General features: G+C 40.0%; 1 protein-coding gene across 3 annotated transcripts in view; it reads right to left on the bottom strand.

The window, feature by feature from the left end:
* The window catches only part of HIVEP2 (human immunodeficiency virus type I enhancer binding protein 2), a 177,477-nt gene that overhangs the window by 65,280 nt on the left and 90,444 nt on the right, over positions 1-21,753 (bottom strand). For all 3 annotated transcript variants that reach the window (XM_012805464.2, XM_023513484.1, XM_023513486.1), the window contains one exon: positions 11,702-11,814. The gene's annotated coding sequence lies outside the window, so the exon portion shown is untranslated. The remainder of the gene's footprint in view (positions 1-11,701; positions 11,815-21,753) is intronic.

The following is a 21,753-nucleotide window of genomic DNA, read 5'->3' as shown; positions in this document are numbered from 1 at the left end:
GTCATCAGATTTCCAAATGCAACAAACATAAGCATGTAAAATGGGTTACATGTAAAATAAAAATAAATATTTATAATTCAAATAAATCTGTAAAATAAAGTAATAACATATCTTCAAATAAATGACAGCATTATCTTCCTCCATTAGGTTGCTTCTGTATTCATGCAAGACCCTAAGAAAACGGATCCTATACCTTACATGCTATACAGATCAACTAGGTCTTTTCAAAAACACACAAATGTAATATAGTTGGAAATCTTCTCAGAATCAGAAACTGTCTCCTTAAAATATCTCTTACTATATAATCCTAGTTTAGAAAAAATTTCCATTCTGTATAAGTTTAAATAGCTCAAGAACAAAAGCTCATATGAGGACTCTGAACAGATACATTTTTACTCTGCTTGCAGAAACGCTGCTGATGAGTAACCAAAATATTTCAAGTCTTATTCTTGTTAGCTGACAAAGGATCTCAACACACACACTTAAAACAAACGTATATGCTGGATATTTAGAAAAGCACATATCTTTTTGCCTTATAAATAACTGAACAGAATGTTATAATTAATAATTTAGTAAACTCATGCTATTATAGATTTACTAATCAGATAGAAATTTTCCAATCACTTACAAGCTAAGTTTTCATATGTTGTTGAGTGCCATCCCCATTAATCCTGAACCTCACAGTTACATTTCTTTGAATTTATCAGAGTGAAAAATACAAGTCATGATTCAATATCCTCTCATCCTTATCCTGAATGAAGGAATGAATGGATAAACAAACAAGCAAATGAATGATTTAGATACACACACACGTTGACTAGTGTTTTTATTTTCTTTTCCAAGACCATAGATACAAAGTATAAATAAATAAATACATACATCTATACACACATATACACATATATATATGCCTTAGAAGATAGTGTGTGTACAAATACATACTATTTAGAAAATAATCCCTAAGTTAAATTTTTTCCTCTCTAGAATTTAAAAAAAAAAAATCCAACTAAACATTTTATCTTTGTCAAATAAATACTTGAGTTGGGGCATTCTTATCATATGCATAATCAGCTTCCAAATTTACATACAATTTAATTCAAATAATTTAGCAACTCTACAAAAACACACCTTAATATGTCAACAATTATACACATTCAAAATTTATAATTTGACATAATGAAAATTATTGCCATATATGAATATATCGTGCATGTATATTTCTGATTTTGACGTGGCAATGAAAGAATTCAAGATCAAGAGTTTTCTGACTATTTAGAACCGAGGTACACTGGTGGTGTGTTACGTTTGACTTAAATATGCCCGAATATGTGCAGCAAAGCAAATACGGAGGAGAAAGTATGGCCTCACATTCTCCTACAACACCATCAAGCTAAAATAAACACAGGATAAATCCTACAAGACACAAACCTGCGAACCACAGTCACCAGGTGGAAGCAAAGCCGAAAATGATAAAAGCGAGGCAGGAAAAGGGAATGACAATGAGGTCAAATGGACACACTGCTCCCCGGCAAGGTCCCCGTCACTCCACTCTCAGAGTCACTGCGCCCTAAGAGGCTGGCTCAGGGCTCCTGCCCTCCAAGGCCCCTCACTCCTGACCTTGATTACTGGTTGAGATGGTCTTGCCAGTGCTTACCAAGGTAGCAGTTGTCCCTACATTTGGAGAATCCCCTGAGGATATTCACACAAGAACAAACCGTACTGACCCTGTGTATGCCAGAGCTTCTGACTGAACAGGGAAAAGCAGCCTGATAAAACTTTATCAGTTCACCCTCAAGGACAAGAGAATTTCAAAGCCGTACTAGGTAGGGTCTCTTAAGAACGCATGGCAATTTCTTCAGTAGCTCTGAGAATTCCCACTCCCACTAACCTAACAGCTGGATTGCTGTCCTATAGCAGGCTGAACACATTTTAGGGTTCAAAGTGGCAGGGAATAACTTGGAAGGGTAAAAACATGAACACAGAATACTCACTTCACAGATGTCATTTCAAACAAGCTGTCTACCTATGAAACAAAGATTCTTACTTACACTGGCTAGTTTCCTTTAACAAGGATATATTTTATCTAAAATTTTGCCTGTCTTTTTCTCTACTCGGCTGCATTTTTCAGTCCTTACCTTGGGATAACACAGAAACTCAGTCAATGTCTGTGGACTGAGTGATGGAGTGAATGGGTAAATGAGTGAATGAAGGATTGCAGGCATTCACCTCCCCTGCTCATGGACTTCTGTGCCTTTGTGGGGGCAAAGAAAAATTGTTTCTTTCTTCTTTTAATTTCTCTCTTTTTATTCCTTCTAAATTACAGGATGTTTTGATATAATTTAAACCACCCCTTTATAATAATATGGATGCTTCCTTGAAAGTTCTTTTATTATACCCAGTCAGCCCTAATAAATTGAAAAAAACAAACACAACAAAAATCAAGCAGACATAACAACAATGATATAAACTGTACCCCTGTACACTCTACTGTAATTTCTATTGTAATAGCCTACTCCTCTTTCTTTCTCTCTTTCTTTTTTTCTTTCTTTTTTTTTTTTTAGACAAAGTCTCATTCTGATGTTCCAGGCTAGAGTGCCATGGCAGCATCCTAGCTCACAGCAACCTCAAATTCCTGGGTTCCCGCTTCAGCCTCCTGAGTGGCTGGGACTACAGGCACCGCCACAATGCCTGGCTAATTTTTCTATTTTTAGTGGAGACCAGGACTTGCTCTTGCTCAGGTTGGTCTTGAACTCCTGACCTCATGTGATCCTCCTGCTGACCTCAAGAGGCCTCCCAGAGCACTAGGATTACAAGTTTGAGCCACCACATCCAGCCCTAGTCTATTCCTCTTAACTAAGCAACTTGTGACGTTTTCTTGAAAAAGTTCTATTATTATTCCTACTTGTTAAATTATTAATAGTATCCGTTCCACCTCCTGCTAGAACACTGCATCCCTGTCCTGTGCTTCCTCGGGTTGGGTGTGACACACTTGCCTGTATGACTGTGTGTTGTGTCTATTTATTGGCACATAAATATCCTTGAGGACAGGAAAGGAACTGGTGTGTGTGTGTGTGTGTGTGTGTGTGTGTGCGCGCGCGCACAGGCATGGGAGCACGCACTTCCTTAGATTGTTCTGCATGGAAATCTCCCTCCAGATGGGAAAAGAGCCCAGGAGAGCCCGAGGACTTCCCTGACCCTGCGCCAAGGGTGTGGCAAATATGCTCACCATTATCAACTGGGTGCCCCAAGGGGAGGAGTGGGAAGGAGGAAGGAAGAACCCGGGAGAGAAGCTGGACACAGTGTACATGTCTCTTACTGGTGAGAAAATTCTCTGGAATTCTAACATTTGTGCACTTACTAAGTTTGCAATGACTTCTCAGGACTAGCATGTTTTCAAATGATGCCTCTCATCCCAGCTACAGCACAAAGATCTACTGAAGTTTATGTAAACTTGATTTATCAAAGACAAACCACTGAAAAAAGCTCAGCCTTTTCTCCTGCTGATGAATTGAATTATGTCTTCAACACAAGTAGTATCCTTCAGAATGATTCCACTCCTACTTCTATACTGAACTCCCTCAAAAGTATCCCTCATGCTTAAATTGCCAAATCCACTGTCCCTTCCTCAACCTTGGTGATGACTCTGCAGTCCTATACCCTGTTGAACATACCTCCCCTCAATATAAAGCTCCCAGCTCAGCATCTGACACGTAGTGGGCACTAGGCAAGTAAGAGCTCCTCTCTCTGTCAAACTCTCCCTTAGTTTCTTTGAGTCTTGCCTCTCAAGTTTTCCAGCTATGTTTCTCACAACTAAAGTACTCTGAAATCCTCTCTCTGATCTTCAAGGCCCAGCTGAAGCATTTCCTCCCCATAAGCATCCCCATACTTCTTACCCCTCATAGCCAGTTTCGCACCAAAACCTACAAATAATTCATCCACAATGTCTCTCCCATATGCTCCTTATGTTTTTGCCTCTTATGGACACCATCCCATTAGCTTCCTAGCTTATCTACCTCCAAGTTTTCTAATTATCCTTTGTGATGCTATGTGGTGGGTAGATCGATCTTTCAAAAATACAACCCAATCCTGCTACCCCTTAGCTCACCAGTGGGTCAAGGATCTGTCATGGTTATCAGACTGATGTGCTGATTACATTCAAAGGTCCTCTATACTCTCCAGGGCTCTCAACACCTTCTCTTTCTTTTTTTCCATGTCTTCTCTTCACCCATCAATGGACTCTTCCTTCCATGATCACATCAACTTTATCCATCCCATTTATTTGCCCACATGACTGTAATTTTCCCCACCTGTCAAAATCTTGCTCAGCTTTAAAGCCTTCCCATAGAAAACATATCCTGATTCCCAACATACCCACGAGACAATGGCTATGATGTTTTTCTCCTTTGAATTAGCAGAAAAAAGTTTTAATTTTACATCTGTTAGAGTGTAATGCTCCCCCTCCCCCACTACCATAACTTTCTCATATCCAAGTCAGGTATGTAGTAGTCTTATATCTCTTTTTTTGGTAGGGTTTATAAGCAACGTGAAGGCTGAAAGGCAGACTTACTCATCAATGTATTCCTCCACTGCACTGAAACGTTAAATTGCATATGGAAGGAATCCCATAAATATTCATCAGGTATAAGCGAACTAAAGCTTTTACAAATAGCCAGAAAGCTAAGGTTGCATGTAAGGAGAATGGGGCTCAAGCCAACTGAGTGTTGGCGTCTGTGATGATTGGTGTCCTCAAAATTTCCGCTTAAGGCTGATGACAGAATCAAGCTCTGCTACAGTCAATGAATAATTTATTTGTGCACAAAACATTCTGTTAATGGAAATCTTTTTATGGTTCAAGATCTAAAATATATTTGCTTCCCTATAGTTATTAAATGTTTGCTTTAATCATTAGTATACAAGGTAATGACAAATGATAATTACAGGATCATTATATGCTCTTAAACTGATTTAATCAAGAGTATCTCTTCTGAAATTCAAAAATTCCTCAATAGATGTGGATGGGGGTGGATTACACTGGCACCAATCAACTCACTGCTAAGCATCACATTTAGGAACCTAAGGGTTTTTGTTGTTAGCAATACCACAATTCAAACAGTAACTTTAGATAAAAATGGCTAGTACATTATTTTTCAATTTTAGTTCTCAATTAAAAACTCCCCTGCCAGGCTCGGCACCCATAGCCCAGTGATTACGGCGCCAGCCACATACACCAAGGCTGACAGGTTTGAACTCAGCCTGGGCCGGCTAAACAACAATGACAACTGCAAGAAAAAAACAGCTGGGCATTGCGGCAGGTGCCTGTAGTCCCAGCTACTTAGGAGGCTAAGGCAAGAGAATCACTTAAGCCCGAGAGTTTGAGGTTGCTGTGAGCTGTGTATGCCCCAGCACTCTACTGAGGGCAACAAAGTGAGACTCTGTCTCAAAAAACAAACATACAAAAAATAAAAATAAAAATAAAAATAACAAACCCTGCCTGCCCAAACAAGACTGCTTCGATCAAACACATCATAGAAAAAGAGTAATGCACGTTCTTGTGCATTCCCTAGATGCCCACAGCCTGCCAGAAAATGCTCCTGTGCTGTGCCATTTCAGCAAGTTGTGAGATGGCAAGGATCATGCTTCCCAAACGGAAAAGATAGTTATTCTTCCTGTATGTTTTTATTTTAGGTGCTGGAAGGCACATTGCTGGCTGCTGAGAGTACTCAAGTATCCATGTTCCTGAGGAGGTGAATGGTGGGGGATTTTGGCAGGGTTAAGGTTAAGAAAACCTCTAAAACCATCCTAAGCTCTTGGGAAGTGTTTAAGGAAAGAACAGCAAAAAAGAGGAAGACTCGAGTCTTCCAGTGAATTCCCATTTCCAACTATAAACCTTCATGCAGGAAGAAAAGCTAAGTAGGATATACTGTCTGCTTTGTATCTATCTCTATGCCAAACGCAGCTAGTATACAAATCAATCACACTACTGCCCAACCAGCTTCTCTCTCTTCTCTCTTTATCTCCTTTCTGGCATTGAAAGTAATATTCACACTTCAAAGCTTAAAGCCTGGAGGCCTCACTGACGGCCTCTTCCTGGTCCCCCCACCCCCAGCCCGGGTGCACAGGAGCACGCACACACAGACGTGTGCACACACAGCCCTCCCAAAAGCCATCAGGCCATCCCACACTGGCTTCCTGCACACCTCACACTGCCCCAGCCTGCCAACCCTGCTTGCTACCACTCTAGCATGAGCCCTCGGCACTTGTCTGATCTCCCATCGCACAGTCAAGCAATCAGAAGGTACTCTGAGTACAACTAGCAAAGCTCCAAAGGACAGATGGAGCCTCAGTGCCCTCGCAGACACGAGATCCAGGGACAATTACCAGAGGCAGAAATGGGGGAAGCTTCAAGACTCTTAAGGAAAACAACTTGAGCTGAAAGTAGCACCAGGGCACCGTGGTGCAAAACACTGGGCAGTGAGAAACTATCGGGAGAGAAGTTAACTCAGAAAGAACGCCCTGAACCTGGGATCCAAATGTTCTGCGCGGTGCCTTCATCTGTGATGTCAGTGTGGGAGGAGACATAAAGGGCACAACATGAGGTGACAGCTCTTGTGTGAATTAATGGAAGTGCCTCCTATGTGGCTTCTGTGCTGCAGTGACTGCTGCGCCCCCTCACCCCGCCCTCACCTCCTCCCCCCACGGCCCAGGCAGATCCATCTTCCTAAAGCTCTGACTGCAGCATCTTCTGCTCAAAAATGTTCAGGGGCTTCCCCCACAGGCTGCACTGAATCCATCCACACCCCTTAGTCCCACAGTCTGCCGCACCTGCCTTCCCCCTCCACCTCCGCCTGCCTCTCTCCGAAACCCTTTGGATTTAGGGGCCACATTTTATTTTATCTCATTACATTTTTTCAGAGGTCAATTTTTTTTGTTGCCATGGTCAAGACAAGGAGAATAAAACTTCTTAGTCAGGGCAAAGTAGAGATTTTCACTTAGTTCAGTTGAGTTTTGTAAGGAAGGGGGTTTCTGTTGTTTTACGTAGGAACAATGTTTTTCCATTAAAATGATAAATTAATAAGTTTGTTCTGATGACTCTGCTCCAGATATTTAATAAATATCAGACTTGCCGATTCATCTCATTAATATAATTACACTTAAATCTGTGTCCAGGCTTCAATTTTCAGTCCCCAAAATGAATATTAAAAGAAATTTCACAACCAAATACTTTTATTGAGTTCAACAAATATTTATTAAATATACACTATTTTTTTCATTGCCATTTTTAAGACTGAAGAAGACAACAACAGCAAAATTAACATCTAGTCCTTTGTCTACAAGCAGCTCATTGTGTGGCTTTTAAAGTAAAGAGCTCAGATATATTATCATAAAGTGAAAGTTAAAAAAAAAATACCCTGTAAAAGGTGACAGGAGAGAAGTATAAATCGTTAAGGAGATGCTGAGGGAAGATGAGATCAAACATGAAGACAAATGATACTAAAAGAAAAGATTCAACCAGACTCTGACATCAGTAAAATACATTAACCAATAATGCAAATAATAGATGAGGCAGAAAATATAGTGAAGAAAGCTAATTTGCCTTTTGGCAATTCATGGATGAGACAGCACGTGATATCAGGTTAAAGCATAAAATAAAGATTTCTAAGTGAGGGGATGTGTGTTCAACATCTAATTCGTGGTTTTACACTGAAACTTTAACTGCCAAGGGAACCAGAATTCCAGAGCCCAATCTTGACCTATAGGGATGTTGCTAGGAGGTAAGAGATTTTCAGATTGTAGAGTGACTGGGTAAAATAATAGTATCACCAGGTTTCCATTTCTAGAAGATTATACCTGTTAGAGGTCTAGAAAATTCCCATTCTTAAGGCACAGCATTTTCTCCCTTGGACAACCTCAAGATGCTCTAAAATTAAGAAATTTAAGACTAAATTAAGACTTTTCTCTTAAATTTCAATATGGCTTCTATTTCTTCACGTGACTCATACCACACAGAGTGACCACATCAACAAAGCTCCAGTATGTGAACACCACCAGTCAACTGGAATGTGACCTCATGGTAAATGTGCCCTGCTATCTAAGGATGGGAAAACCAGGACTGGATTCTGGTTCTATGACTCATGAGTGTTGAGACTTTGAGCAAATCACTCAGCTATAACCATCCCCCCACCTCCAGGCTTCCGTTTCTTCATACACAAATAAAGTGTGAGTAACAGCTACACAACAGTTATTGTCTCCAACGAGATAATGTACAGAGATGCCTTTTAGAGACAGTAGAGCATTATACAATTGTTAATCCACACCATCACAGAAAGAAGGCATAAGATCACTAAGCTCCATCCTGTAGTTTTTTCATGGAGAGTGAAAGCTGAGAGCTTCCTCTGCACAGCTATCCTCTAATGCAAGCTGAAGTAACAGACAGGAAGAAGGACAGACAGGGAATACCACAAAATGATGGAAGCAGCCTCCAATCAGGGTTTCAGACGGCTATACACGGAATACAGCACGCCCTGCTCAGACGACTGGTTTAATTATGCTTACTGATGGAATGATGAGAAAGTTATTGACTGACTGAATGAATGAATGAATGAAGGGATGGCCCCGCGAAATGCTTACACTACAAAGCAGGAAGAGTCAAGTAGAGGAGTAGAAGAAGGTAAGAAAATAATTTGTGGGAAATGAAAGGAGGTAGCCCAAGGAGCTGGCAGGCTCCACCAATATAGTAACACAACCCGAGGGGCAGTCCTAAGAGCGGATGGGCAATTTCACATCAGTTTGTAAATGCTCAAATGTAAATACTGATTCTCTCTCTTCGGGTACTTTAAATCACAAAGGAACCAAAGAGAAGAACTGTATGCATCTGAAAAAGCTATAAAAACAACTCCATATAAAAGGAAACATTGTAAAGACCACAGCACACTGAAGTTACCAGGTCTCCTCTGAATTACATGTGAAAACAGGAGAAGTTACAGTTACCCACAGGGAACAGAGAGCAGATGTCACTTGCACCCTTATGAAATCATAAGAAGACCAGCTAACCTGTGCCCCAATAGAATGAATTAAAAGCTGTCCTCCCTTTGATTTTCCTAATTGGTGTAAGTAAAAACTTAAAGGCATATTAGAAGAAAAAGGAGGGATCAGAGATGGACAATGGCCCTGGGGAAATTACAAAATATACCGATTTCCATAGAAAATAGAATTCCTGTATTTTGGACTTCCTAATTTAAAGTTAAGATTTCAATTTCAATAATTTCTGACTCCACAAATTAGTAAGGGTAATAATTGTGTGAGTCTCAGGAAATTTACTGCCCTGAAACCCAAAAATCCTCAAAAAATTTAGGATTTTTAATTCGTACTTTTTAAAAAGACTGAGCACTTCCCCCACAGAATCTGACTCCCAGATTAATAATTTTCACGTTTTTAAAGAAGAAATATTGTTTACAGAATTCTTGCTAATAGTACCTTAAAACAAATACTGGCCAGACCAGTCAAAGGCAGTAGCTACTTGAAGGAAAATATGATGACACGCAAAGCAAGGTTGATAGAAAGATGAAGAGTTTGTATTTACCATCTTTTACGGGAAGCACCATAGAAGGAAGATCATTTTAATAAGAATTTTCCTTTCTTATTGCCAATTTGCAGTGGGGGAAATTGGGCAAATTTTGAAAGTTTTTTTTCTGAAATCACTTGGGCTAATGGACATGACCAGCTCACCAATAAAGACACTAACAAGTGGCTAATTATACGTTCCATACACATCAGGAAAAAAAAAAAAAAACTTACCAATTTCATATGAAGTGCTTCTGTATCAAAAGAAGTGTCTGGTTTAATTGAGAACATGTACCCATTTCTTGGAGTTAAAATCAAATTGACAGGCTGAAGACTCAAGTCATGTAAGTAATGAAATATAATTCCTCTTCCGTTTAAGTAATGGTTACAAACACGATAGCCGCTAGTCATCACCATCATAGTAATAATCACTACTAGTTACTAAGCTTCTACTACTTGCCAGGGGTTTAATCCTCATAGAACCTTGTGAACTAAATAACATCCTCATTTAATGCAAAACGGTGCTTGTTTTAAAGCACAGTGACCCTCATGAACTGGCGTAGTGAGTGGACCCCAAGCTCACAGTGTGGTTAGCAACTGCACTCCATACTCAGGCCGTGTCCACCCTCAGGAGCACTTACAAAATGCTCCCTTGAACATTATGTAACTTAGCTACCACCAATTGGAATTTAACTTCAACACTGTGGGGTACTTTGGGAAAAATTATACGAGCCAAGCTTGTGCGTGGGTGCAAAATTAAATGCGGCAGATAAAGACACCTGACTTAGTGGTTCGGAGTATTCATGTTCATTTCCTGACATCTATTGTAGCTATTGAAGAAATGAGGGCCTTGCTTTTGAAACTTTTTTTTACCATCTCTCTTTCTAAGGAGTTTTTGGTCCAACTGCCTTATATCCCTTTAATTATTTAAATGCTTTTCCAAACGGCACCCTGTGTCCGGACAATGAAAATTATTGGTCACAAACAAATACTGAATCGCAAATCTTAAAGACAGAATGAAAAGATTCTCTGGAGTTTTCACACTTGATATCATTTTTTTGATGCGCAAAAGGTACACTAGCAAATCCTCACGAGAGATTATTTTAGACAAAGGGAAGGGCAGTCACTGGTATTGCATAGATCACACAAAAGCATCACCGAAGAAACACCTAACACCAGCATGTCTTAAGATGCCCACAGGGCTTGGTTTGGGAGTAGGCTCCCCAAATAATTAGACACTTTCTTTTCTGATTCATTACCATTCCTTAGGTTTTAAAATTGTCCCAGTTTAGAGGAAAATTAAGTAACATGCTGCACAATTTTGAATCATGAATAAAATTCAGAATTTCAGAAACGCAAAACTTGTGGCCGAAAGTAGGAAAACAATTTTTTCCCCAAACTTCTTGTTAGTTATGCAAAGGGTTAATTAAAGCATGAGTTTGCTAGGATTAAAAAAAAAATTATCAAGCCCTAAAATCAGTATCATTTAGATTTCTGATGCCAAAAATCTGTTTGACAGAGCAGGCTTTACTATACTGACATTTTAACAGTAGCCAAAGTCCTGTTCCCACTCAATTCTGTCTTGGCAGTACCAATAATTTGCTGAAAGCCTAAACTCCTCCCGATAATAAGTTTTCTACCTCAGAAGCTTCCCGCAGCAACACGGAGCAAAAAGGAGGCTGAATCCAGCAAGTCCTCACTTTGAGTTTCTATTCTTACCACAGAAACCAAGATTTCTCTAAAATGAGAATGGTTGAAAATAAAGAGAGATGCTAATTCACTCTGATAAAATACAATTCCACATCAAAATCCTGCTCGAAGTAAAATCTGATATTCCCATATTACCTCAAGATTACGACAAGCAAATCATCACGGATAGAAGAAATAAAAGGAGCTGGCTTCAAACCGTAAATGACAACATTTTCCAATCTTCAGCTAAAATCAAGATATTTCCAAAAATGCAGTGAAGCCTTACAAACATTTTCATTTAGATAACATCCCAGATTATCTAGCACAGGTTTTGAGGGCCTCAAATCATTACTGTCAAAAATCCACATACAGCTTACTTAATATTGTGCTTGAGAAATCCTTCCAATAACTTTGAAACCAAAGCACAGCGAGAACATTTGGCTCAACTTACCGCGTGGCTGAATGTTAAAGAATTGGTAAAAGAGTGTTCCAACCAAATCAGTTTGCTTAATTTTTCAAGTAGATCTGATTACCATCGTCTTTTAAGAAATTCAAAGACTCCACCTAATGAGGAAAAACAAAAGAGGAGCATTGAATCATTATACGGCCCATACGTTAATAACACAAAAATCAAATTAAAACTATTATGATATCTTTGCCCAAGTTACTATGCAACTTGAAACTATAAAACAACAAAAGCATCTAGCAACTAAATTAAATTTTCCAGTTTAGGATAAAAGGATTACCCAAGCACAGAGAAAATGATAAAATAATGCAACAGAGCACAAGAGCAGAAGAGTTGATTTTCAGCACTGATTGGCACATGGAAATGATGCCTATCTGATGTCTGTTATAATAGTAAAAATAGAGATAAGAAGAGGCAAACAAATCCCATGGAATTACACTTCTCATTAATTCCTCTAATATACTGACACCATGAAAATTCGTAGGTGGCAGCCCGTAAAAGCCACTAAGCTCCAGCTCCACGCAATCTCTGTTGAGGAACAGAAACTACAGTAGACCCTGAACAGTTGACCACCTCCCTAAAATAACCACCTCCTGAACTTGACCTAATTTTCATAGACCGGACATGCACCATAGACACATATCAGTATGTCGCCCACCTCTGTATGTTGACCTGTTTGTCACAGTCCCTTGGGTAGTCAACTTAGAGAGGTGCTACTGTATTTTATAATATCTAGATAGACCACGTAAGCATAATAACGTTCAAGAAATCTTGAAGAGAATTCACTAGCATGAATTTTCAAATCATTCTGAGAATGTTACCCCTTATCTTCCATAGAAAGTGTTTACTGAAGACCCATATACATATATAGCCTAATCATGGTTTATAAATATTATCAGTTTATTTTCATCATGCTCCCAGAAAAAGCACCTTCCCTGCAGTTCAAACGTTAAATTCCTATCTCAGTACCAAGAGAGGGTTTGAGAGAAAGCAAGCAGTATCTCAACCTTAGAAAGATTTAAAATTGGACAGCCTCTAGCTATGCCTGAACCAGGTCTTCCCAGGGTAGAGTTAGTATGTTAAAACAGGCTAATACCTTAAAAAGTCTCTGAACATCAAACACAACCATATTCAAGAGAAATTCAAAAAGATATTCCAAAGCCATAAATACGTAATTTTTTATCATACAATTTGGGATTAGCCACATACTGCCACTCTCCAAATTCCACTATGCACATTTATAAAATTGATAGTTAATCTCAGTATTAAGAAAGGTTGAAAGAGAGTTGAGGAATTCTGTAGTGTTTATAGAGTCCCGAAAAGGAGTAGTTCGGACATCACCGATCAAAGTTCAAAAGAGTCTAAGCACAAAATATATTAATCACGCTGACGGATGATTCAGTTAAATGACTACTACAGAGGAGCTCAGAAGATACAGGTCTGTCACCTGGATAATAGGGAGGCCTCATATGTGCAAACCACAGTGCGACCTTTCCTCAGAAAGGTTCACCGCCTTCAAGGTGAACAGTAATGCCCGACACATAATGGCACACTGCCTACAATCGCTGAGCCACACAGTAGTGCCAACACCTAAAATAATTTCATAACCTTATGAAGCAGTTAAGTCTAAACTTCCTTACCTCTAATTTGTTTTTATTGTTTGCCTGGCCATTTTTGGTGGGGGGAGGGGGAGGGAGTGTTGGGCCTCAGTCCGTGGTATTTTAGCTCCATCAGAAAATCTAAATACATCTGAACTTTGTATTTCAGTCAGTTATGTGTTACATAGTCTAAACAATGGGATAATTTATTATCAGCTAATATTTGATCATCCTTGCCAACCATCGGTCTGTTTCAGGTACTTGTGTATAATAAATCTGATGCACACACAATGCTGGGCTTGAGTGACTTTCTCTAACTGAACGGTTTACCCATCATACACAGGAACCATGCTCCCTGAGTTTACTGGGACACTCCCTGGGAGCACTTCAGCTGGCTATGTAATGCTGCACACAGTAAATTGCTTTTTAGGAGCCCTTTACGGTACCTGGAGTAAGCCTGGGACTCATGTCTCTACAGACCTGGACTCTGGGTGGTCATCAAAAACTCTCCAATTGATAATGAAACCGAGGCCCCAAAGGTCACAGTCCCTTGCCCGAAGTCATGCAATTAGAAGCTATTTTCCTGTTATTCCACACTTTCCCCCTTTACTCAGAGAGGCGTTTTGCTTCTTATAGGGAAAAATTTCAATCACATTTAGGAGTTATTGAACACCAGCTATGTTAAAGTTGCTTCCTAGTTTGGGATGGGAAGGAAAAGGGGATAATAATAAGCACAGAGTGAGTGAGAACAGACACTGGACAGACTCCAGGGCACCCTCCTCACTGCGGGTATCCACCACTCGCCTCCTCAAAACCCAGTGACAATAAGGAACCTAAGATTATCACACACTAAGACATCTTGGCATAGTTTGGCCACACCTTCGTTTCACTTTTCAGCATCTGAAAAGTATGCCCTAATGGCTCATTACTACGGCCACCATACTTCGTTATTTATATTTTTCCTTATAAACACATAACACTGAGGACATGTGTAGAAAAGACATCCTTAATCTCATCCCCCAAACATTATTCTCATTTAAAAAATTTTTAATCTAGTATTGGTCCCCATGTAAACACATTCTCACACAGCTGTCCCTACAACACACATGTTCTGACTTTTTAAAAATTTTTCATCAGCACATTCTTAGTTTCCATGAAAGTCACAGTTGTCATTTTTACCAGCCGTATAGTATTCTATAAAGCTAGCACAGTCATTTCCTTCATCCTTCCTCTATGTAGTAACATTTCAAATGTTCTCACTGATCTATTTTTGAGACCTGGAAAATTCTCATCCATTTTTCCCCAGATTATATTATTATATGTATAATTGGCCCTCTAGAGTCAGCCACACTAAAAAATAGTCCCATTAGAAGTCTGATTAAAATTGTGTTGAGTCATATATACAAGTATCTTTTCACTATTTTGTTCTCTCACATTAAAAATGTATTACAATGAATTTCTTCACTTAAGACATTTAACTTGACTATTCAGCTAATGTTTATCTTCTGTAAGTAGTCTCCTGGTTCTCCAGCTTTCCCCATTTCTATTTTACTCACTTAGAAACACTTCATGATTCATGTCCAGCAAGTAAATTGTATTAATTCCTCACAAAGTTCCCTGGAATTGCTTCCATTATAGGTGGGGAAGTTTTGATTAAAGAGAAGGTAAGTATTTTAAGTCCTACCTTCAACAAAGCCTCTTTTAATCTCCTTGGCCAAAATGAAATTATACTGTAAGGCAACACCACTACTGCCAAATAATAATCCTACGTAACCATCTTATTTCCTTAGAATATTTACACAACAAAGGCCTGAGTTCATTTAAAACATAGCAGAATGCCTTAGATTAAGTAGTATCCCCCCCCCCCCTTTTTTCCCCTTCCACTACCCAATGTCTCTCATTTCTACTACCTGTGAAATAGGTTTGGGTTCAAAGACAGAGAAGAACAGAGAAATGTAAATGATCAGAATTTATCATAAAATATTTTAAACTTAAATTTGACCGAAAAATGATCTATATGTTGTTGTGCAGACCAACTAAATCCACGTAAATTTCTAAGTCTAGAAATTCTCTTCCTAGACTTAAAGAAGCTAGTTACTCTGACGGTTTTATATAACCTAGATAAGTCTGCGAAGAATTCCAGAAAAAGAGGAGGACAAACAGAAGAACCAGGAGGAAAAAAAGGCCCGAGTGTCTGTGAGAAGCTAGGTAAATCAGGACTGTTTTCCATCTGTACTTTGAAAGTCACACTCTGTGTCAAGTTCAGTGAAAGCGTGAGTGACGCGCTTCTCCACTTTCCTGAAGAAACACATAGAAAGTGTGGCAAATATTTAATCTAAGCCTGTTTCCTGAAAGACTGCAAGATGCCCACAAATTTTCTTTCCCAGAGTTCAAAATAGCAAGCTGAGTGGGTGTAAGCACTTCAAGTGCAAAAAAAAAAAAAAAGAAAAAAGAAAAAGTAACTAAGGAAAAGGAAATCATACTTTCTGTTCCTTAGTGTGAGTTTTTTTTTTAAGGCCAGTTAAAGAGATATTAATGATTTGGATCTAGCAGTAGTTGTCTTGAATCAGAATATAAATACAGACCTGATGACTTAATACAGACCCCCCACACACACACAATAAAGGGATGGTTTTGTATAAAGACTAGATTGGCAACATCTTATTTACAGAAAGCAAATAGTTCCCCCTTAAATCACAACAAGAAAACATTCCCAAAGAAAGAACTCTGTACTGCCTTCAGGGCTCTGTCCCTCTCCTGAGGACAGGAACCCACCTCAGCAGTCTGTTATAATACTTTAACATGCATCGGAGTGTGGGCCACAGGGCAGCTTATCAAAATGTAGATTCTAATTCTAATTCTGTAGGTCGAGGTGGACCGCTGAAGCTCCCCGATGAGGAGTTCTCTGGTCCACACGTGGAGAAACAAGATTAGTCTGAAACAAGGGCTTACTAATAGCTAGACAACAGAAATCACAACCAACCAATTAAAGAATGTTGGCTGGGCCAGTTTTTGATAAGAGATAATCAGTATATGACAAGAGCTTTGCGCTAACACATAAAATAGTATGTTGTTTTTGTTTTTTTTTTAAATAAGAGTTAAATGTTAAATGTGGGTAAAGTTTGTGAGAATAACAGGAGTGAAGAACAGGCAGTGTTTAGCTGGGGCCACAGTCGTCACAAATGGTTTCACAGAGCAAGCTGGATGTGAGCAGCACCAGGCTGGGGTGAGGAGTGGATGTGCACAGGAAGAGAGCAGAGGGTCCAGAAGAGCAATTCCAGAAGGGCGAGCCCGGCGTCCCGATGAGAGAAAGCCACGGTGGGCCTGCTTTGTGGTCGCCAGTGTCACTGGAAAACTTTTAATCAGAATTCACTTTTAACTAGGTGAAGAGAAACTCTGGCTGTGTTTAAAATGTATAGGTTTGTAAATTATAATCCTTTTCTAGGACAGTAAAGAATGGGTAGTCCTGCCTTAGTCTTATGCAAATGCTCCCCACTGGCAGCCACACTAGTGTTATGAATGACATTTTAGGTTTAAGCCTAGGAGCACAAAATTACCATTTCTGTGCACGTATTTATGCATATGTATGCCTTTGTTAACATATGTCTTTAATGATTAACAATTTAAAGAGCATCCGAATCATAACTTTCACTACAATAGGATGAATAATCTTCTCTGACTTGGAGTGCTTGAATTTTACTTTTATTACAAAAATAAATACTTTTTTCTCCTATAAAATCCTTTTGGATGGCACATACCCACATAACACCCTCAATTCCAGCACTACACTTCCTTTTCCTCCCACATTGGCTGACAATGAGAAGAAAACATACCCAGAAACAGAATGAAATTATTAATGAATTATACCTTACGGTGTTTTGGGGTTTTTTTTTTTTTTTTTTTAATCTCCTCAAGGAGTTTTTCCTGCCAACCCACAGTATGTTGGATTTGTTGCACAATGAATTCAGCAGAAAAGCAACAGAGGATTTCAAAGGTCAATACAAACATGAAAGTTCAATCTCCAAACTATTTTTTACTGAAGAAAATTGCAGAGAGATGAGCATACTTGCAAGCTGCAAGAGAGAAGTGAAGCATTTGAAGGAGAGAGAGAAGATTTTAGCATTCCCAAGTCAGGTCAACAGTCTCACTGAGTTCCAATCCCATCTTTCAGTCTCTGGAACTACCACCTTCGTCAGTCGCCTTATTCTAAGCATTAGGAAATCATATTTAGAAGATCCCTAAATATTATGTTTCACCTCAATGTTAAATGTCGTGACTATGATTTAACCATAGCTGCTGTTCCAGACATGCTCCTGCCCTACCAAACTTCCTCGTGCATCTGTCCTGACTAAGGAATTCAAAAATTAGGCAACGAATTATGGCAAACACTGCCATTGCAAAGCACCATGGCTTGAGCATTCCAAGATACCTATATCACAACAGTTGCACTAATAAGGCCCTAGGATCAAGGATGCACCGGAGTCGCCCTTCCTGCCCCGATCCAATGCTCTCTCACACACACACACTCATTAGTGACAAGCAAAAAGATATTAACATGAGGAGGCTAAATCAATTGTTACCCACGAATGGTTACAAAACACTACACAGAATGCAAACAGGCACCAAGACCTATTTTCTCCCATGAAGACGGGAAGGTCTGCCTTCTTGAAAGACCATGAAGTCTGTCTTCTACCAGTCTCTTCCCCTTTCTATTCCGGACCCCTTCAGGTGTCCTCCCCTCACTAGGTCACAGGGCTGGGCAAGCTGAGCGTGGAATCTACTGTAAAAAAAGAGCTGATGAGCTTTTCACACCAGACTGTCACAAAGAGAATGGGTTCTCGTTATGAAAAGAATTCACTTTATGAAAACAATAAAAACAAACAGAAAATCTTGGGACATTGTAAAACGTAATACGAACAAATAACTGTTGGGAAAGGGACCTGTATGGGGAAGGGGGTCTGCTGGAATAGAAGCAAGACAAGCCCTGTGTGGGAAACATCATTCTTAATTCTATTAAGATACAGCGCAAGGTGCCATGTCACAGAAACTGGAACCAGACATGGTCTGCTTTGAGTTTTCTGAGGTGATTTCTATTTGAATTGAACTGGCCTTTCTGAAAACAATCCATGATGGTTCCGTTCCTTCTCTCCCTCTCTCGTGCCCCACCCCTTTCTCTCTCTCTCCCCTCTGTACATCTATCTTTTGGCTAATTATAAGGCAGAGTCCTATTTTTGCCTCCTTGGTATCCATCACTATAATCCCCTGTGTGTACGTGTTCACCTGCTTTCAGAATGACTAATGCCTAGCACCAGAAGTTACAGAGTTAAATCTGCAACAGCCTGGACTTCTAACCACAAGCCAGCTTTAGTTAAGAAAGATTTCCCGAGCCAGAATGGATGTCCTCACTAACCGGGCTGCCAGGCCTAGATCAAATGAAGGTCGATGCAACGTCCCCAGAGGAAGCTGCTCAACTTGCCGGGTCGGTTCCCTGGAGTCCTGCCAGGGAGGCCCTTCAGACTGACAGCCGAACTGGCAGAGCTGGTGTCTTCCCCCAGGCAGAGAGGCCCTCCCCTGGGTGACAGGCTGGGGGCACACCCGTCTTCCGCAGACACCAAAAGAGAGAGAGCACTGCTCAGCTAAGCGGCTGGGGACAGCCACTTGTGGCTGACACAAAGGCAGCCCGCAGGACCAGGACTAGGGCTGGGCTGTCAGGCTGTCGAAATGTATATTACAGTCAGGACATCCCCTCTTGGTATCCAGTGTGAGTGAAGCCCAGGCCACAGCAACAACAGCCTGGCCTGAGGACAGCCTGCCCCACACATCAAAGCCGGAGGCCCTGGGAGGCTGGCTGGCTGCCAGAGACACCGATGGAGCGAGCCGTAGGGGACTGTGCTGCCTTAGGACAAGAGCAAACTGGGACGTGGTGGAGTCTGAAAATTCCACACGCTGCTGGGGAGGTCTTCTCCGAGATTTCACCCTCTCCTGTCAGGGCTATGATTTAATTTCCTTTGAGGAAAGAAAAAAAGAGAAGAATATACATTCCCAAAGCCTTCTGTCTGCAAAGACAGACTCCACAATGCACTCTGGTCCTTCCTAGCCGGCGGCCACTGTCTAACACAATACAGCTAAGTGAGATGTGACATTCTCCGGTTCATCTTAATAGGGCACTAAGTCTAAGGGGTAATTAAGATCATTTAAATGCAAACATCGTTGTTCCACTGCTACCATCCTCCCAGATATTTCCCATCAATTCTGTTTAATTAGAGTAGCAACACTCATTCATCATAAGCTGACAGTTTTATGGACTTGGCAGGGCAGGCATAAAGTCCCATTTTAGGTAACCAGGACTTGAGGTGAGGCATCCAACTCTCAGCGACAAAGATGACTCAGCTCTCGGGCTGATAATGCTCTTTCTACCAAGAGAGGGTTACCCACTTGCTCAACAGAAATAGAGTCGTTTGAGAATCATAACCTCACTTTATTTCGCAGCTTTTTGCAATCCCCCCCCTCCAAAAAAGCCAACGCTTCCCCAAAATAACCCTAAAGAAAAAGAAAATTATAAGAGAGTAAAAGAAAAATTAATCTCTCTCCAGTCTACAGTTTTAATCTGCCATTGTCAAAGATCAGGGTGAAGTAGTGGGCAGAAGCTGCAGGTGAGGCAAGCGACCAACAGAAACGTGGGCGCAGTTAGGCTGCCCAAGGGACTGGACGCGCTGCAGACACATTCACTAGAACACAGAGGGCTGGCCAGTTTTCCTTTCAGAGGAAATGAATATGAGTTGAGGTCACTCAGCTCTAATCCACCCTGTACATCAGGGTTACACTTCCACTGCACATGCTTCCCCAAGCCAGCAGTTGCCACAGCCCGCGTGTCATCCATGATGGCATGCTGGGGGTGGAATAACTTCCAGCTCCTTGCTAATCCGGTGTAGGGAGTGCCAAGGTAGAGTTTTACTTGATTGCATAAAATGGAGAGCTATTTTCAGCTTCTGAATCATCGTTCTGCCTCTTTCATCAGTCCTAAAGCCATATTACAACTCTTTAAAAATATCTTTTCTGTTCAATCTCCACTTATTTTAACATAAGCAAACACTTCAGGTAATCCTGCTAAATCTCCTAACGGTGAACACATGATGAAATAGAAGCTGTAAAAAAAAAAACCCCAAAAAAGAGACCCCAAAGAGGTTTAAAGTATTTGCAATTTAAAATGGTCACAACAGCAATGGTAACAGGATTTGAGTTATCTTCAAACTCTTTATAAAAACCCTCCTAGGCAATTAAGACTTAGCAGGACCTGGGTGCCTGAAGGCAAAAATCAATTTTGTTTTAGTTACACTTCTTAAACCGACTTTGAAGAGTCACATTAAATAATGAGAATTTTAAAACTGCTAACTGATATAGGAAGAACCTTCGCTATTTCTGTAATAATTCCACTGGGATTTGTGCTGAATATTATAAAAACAGGATGTTTTGTTTGTTGTTTTTCTTAAGACTACTAAACCAGCATAAGACTCCAAAATATATCAAAACTACAAATCTATGTGAAGTCTGGTAATATTGAAAAAGCTAAATAGAATTTTTATTCATGTATTTAAAATTTCTATTCAATGTAAGATGAACTCAGGAAGTATGTTTCTTGTTTTTATGAATGCCAAAAGGAAATACAGTTACATAACATAAGTCTGCAATGGTTCAGTCCCATCCTTCAGAGAACTTAAATCTTAAATACAGAAGAGTCATAAATGAGTCTTCACTGCAAAGACCTCTTACATTTAAAATTAACATGGATTAACCCATGGTAACAAGACAGCTGTCCCATTTAGTTAGAAGCTTAAACTAACCACAGAAATATTCCAACAGCAAATTTCTTCTAATATAAAGTCAATGAACAGGAGAAACTCAACATTCCTGGATTTGGAGTTAATTTTACATGGGTATCACCAGCCCACATACACAGTCTGTGTTGGGGGGAGAGTGGTAGTGATCACCTCTGTAAATAAAATCATGATTTTTCACTACTTTCTACCTAAGTAAACAAAAGCACAGGTATCGTCTCCTTACCCTGATCCAAAGCCCACTGGAGTATGGAGAATGAATGGAGTGGAAGGGTGTCCAGGAAACAACCCCACCTAAATATCCTCTCAAACAGATAGCTGGACTCTGTCCATTCTGATGCTTTTGAAATAGTCACTCGAAAAGTCACTCCAACAACTGTGTTTGCTGACATGATTCCATCAACAGGTGTCCCCAAATCAAATGAAAACACCAGCCCATCCCGATGTAGGAGGGAGCTAGAGGCTTCTCTTCTCTGAAGTCCCAGAGATTACATCTTATCAATAAGGCTGATAGTTTTATAGTTTTATAAAACTATAAAAACTTCCTTTTTCATATCTAAGCACTTACAAACATTTTTCCCTGGTGAAATAAAATTTTTGTTGT

This window comes from Otolemur garnettii, unplaced genomic scaffold, assembly GCF_000181295.1.
Source record: "Otolemur garnettii isolate 467f Iridium unplaced genomic scaffold, OtoGar3 scaffold00042, whole genome shotgun sequence".
NCBI lineage: Eukaryota > Metazoa > Chordata > Mammalia > Primates > Galagidae > Otolemur > Otolemur garnettii.
This window is presented reverse-complemented; position numbering and strand designations above follow the sequence as displayed.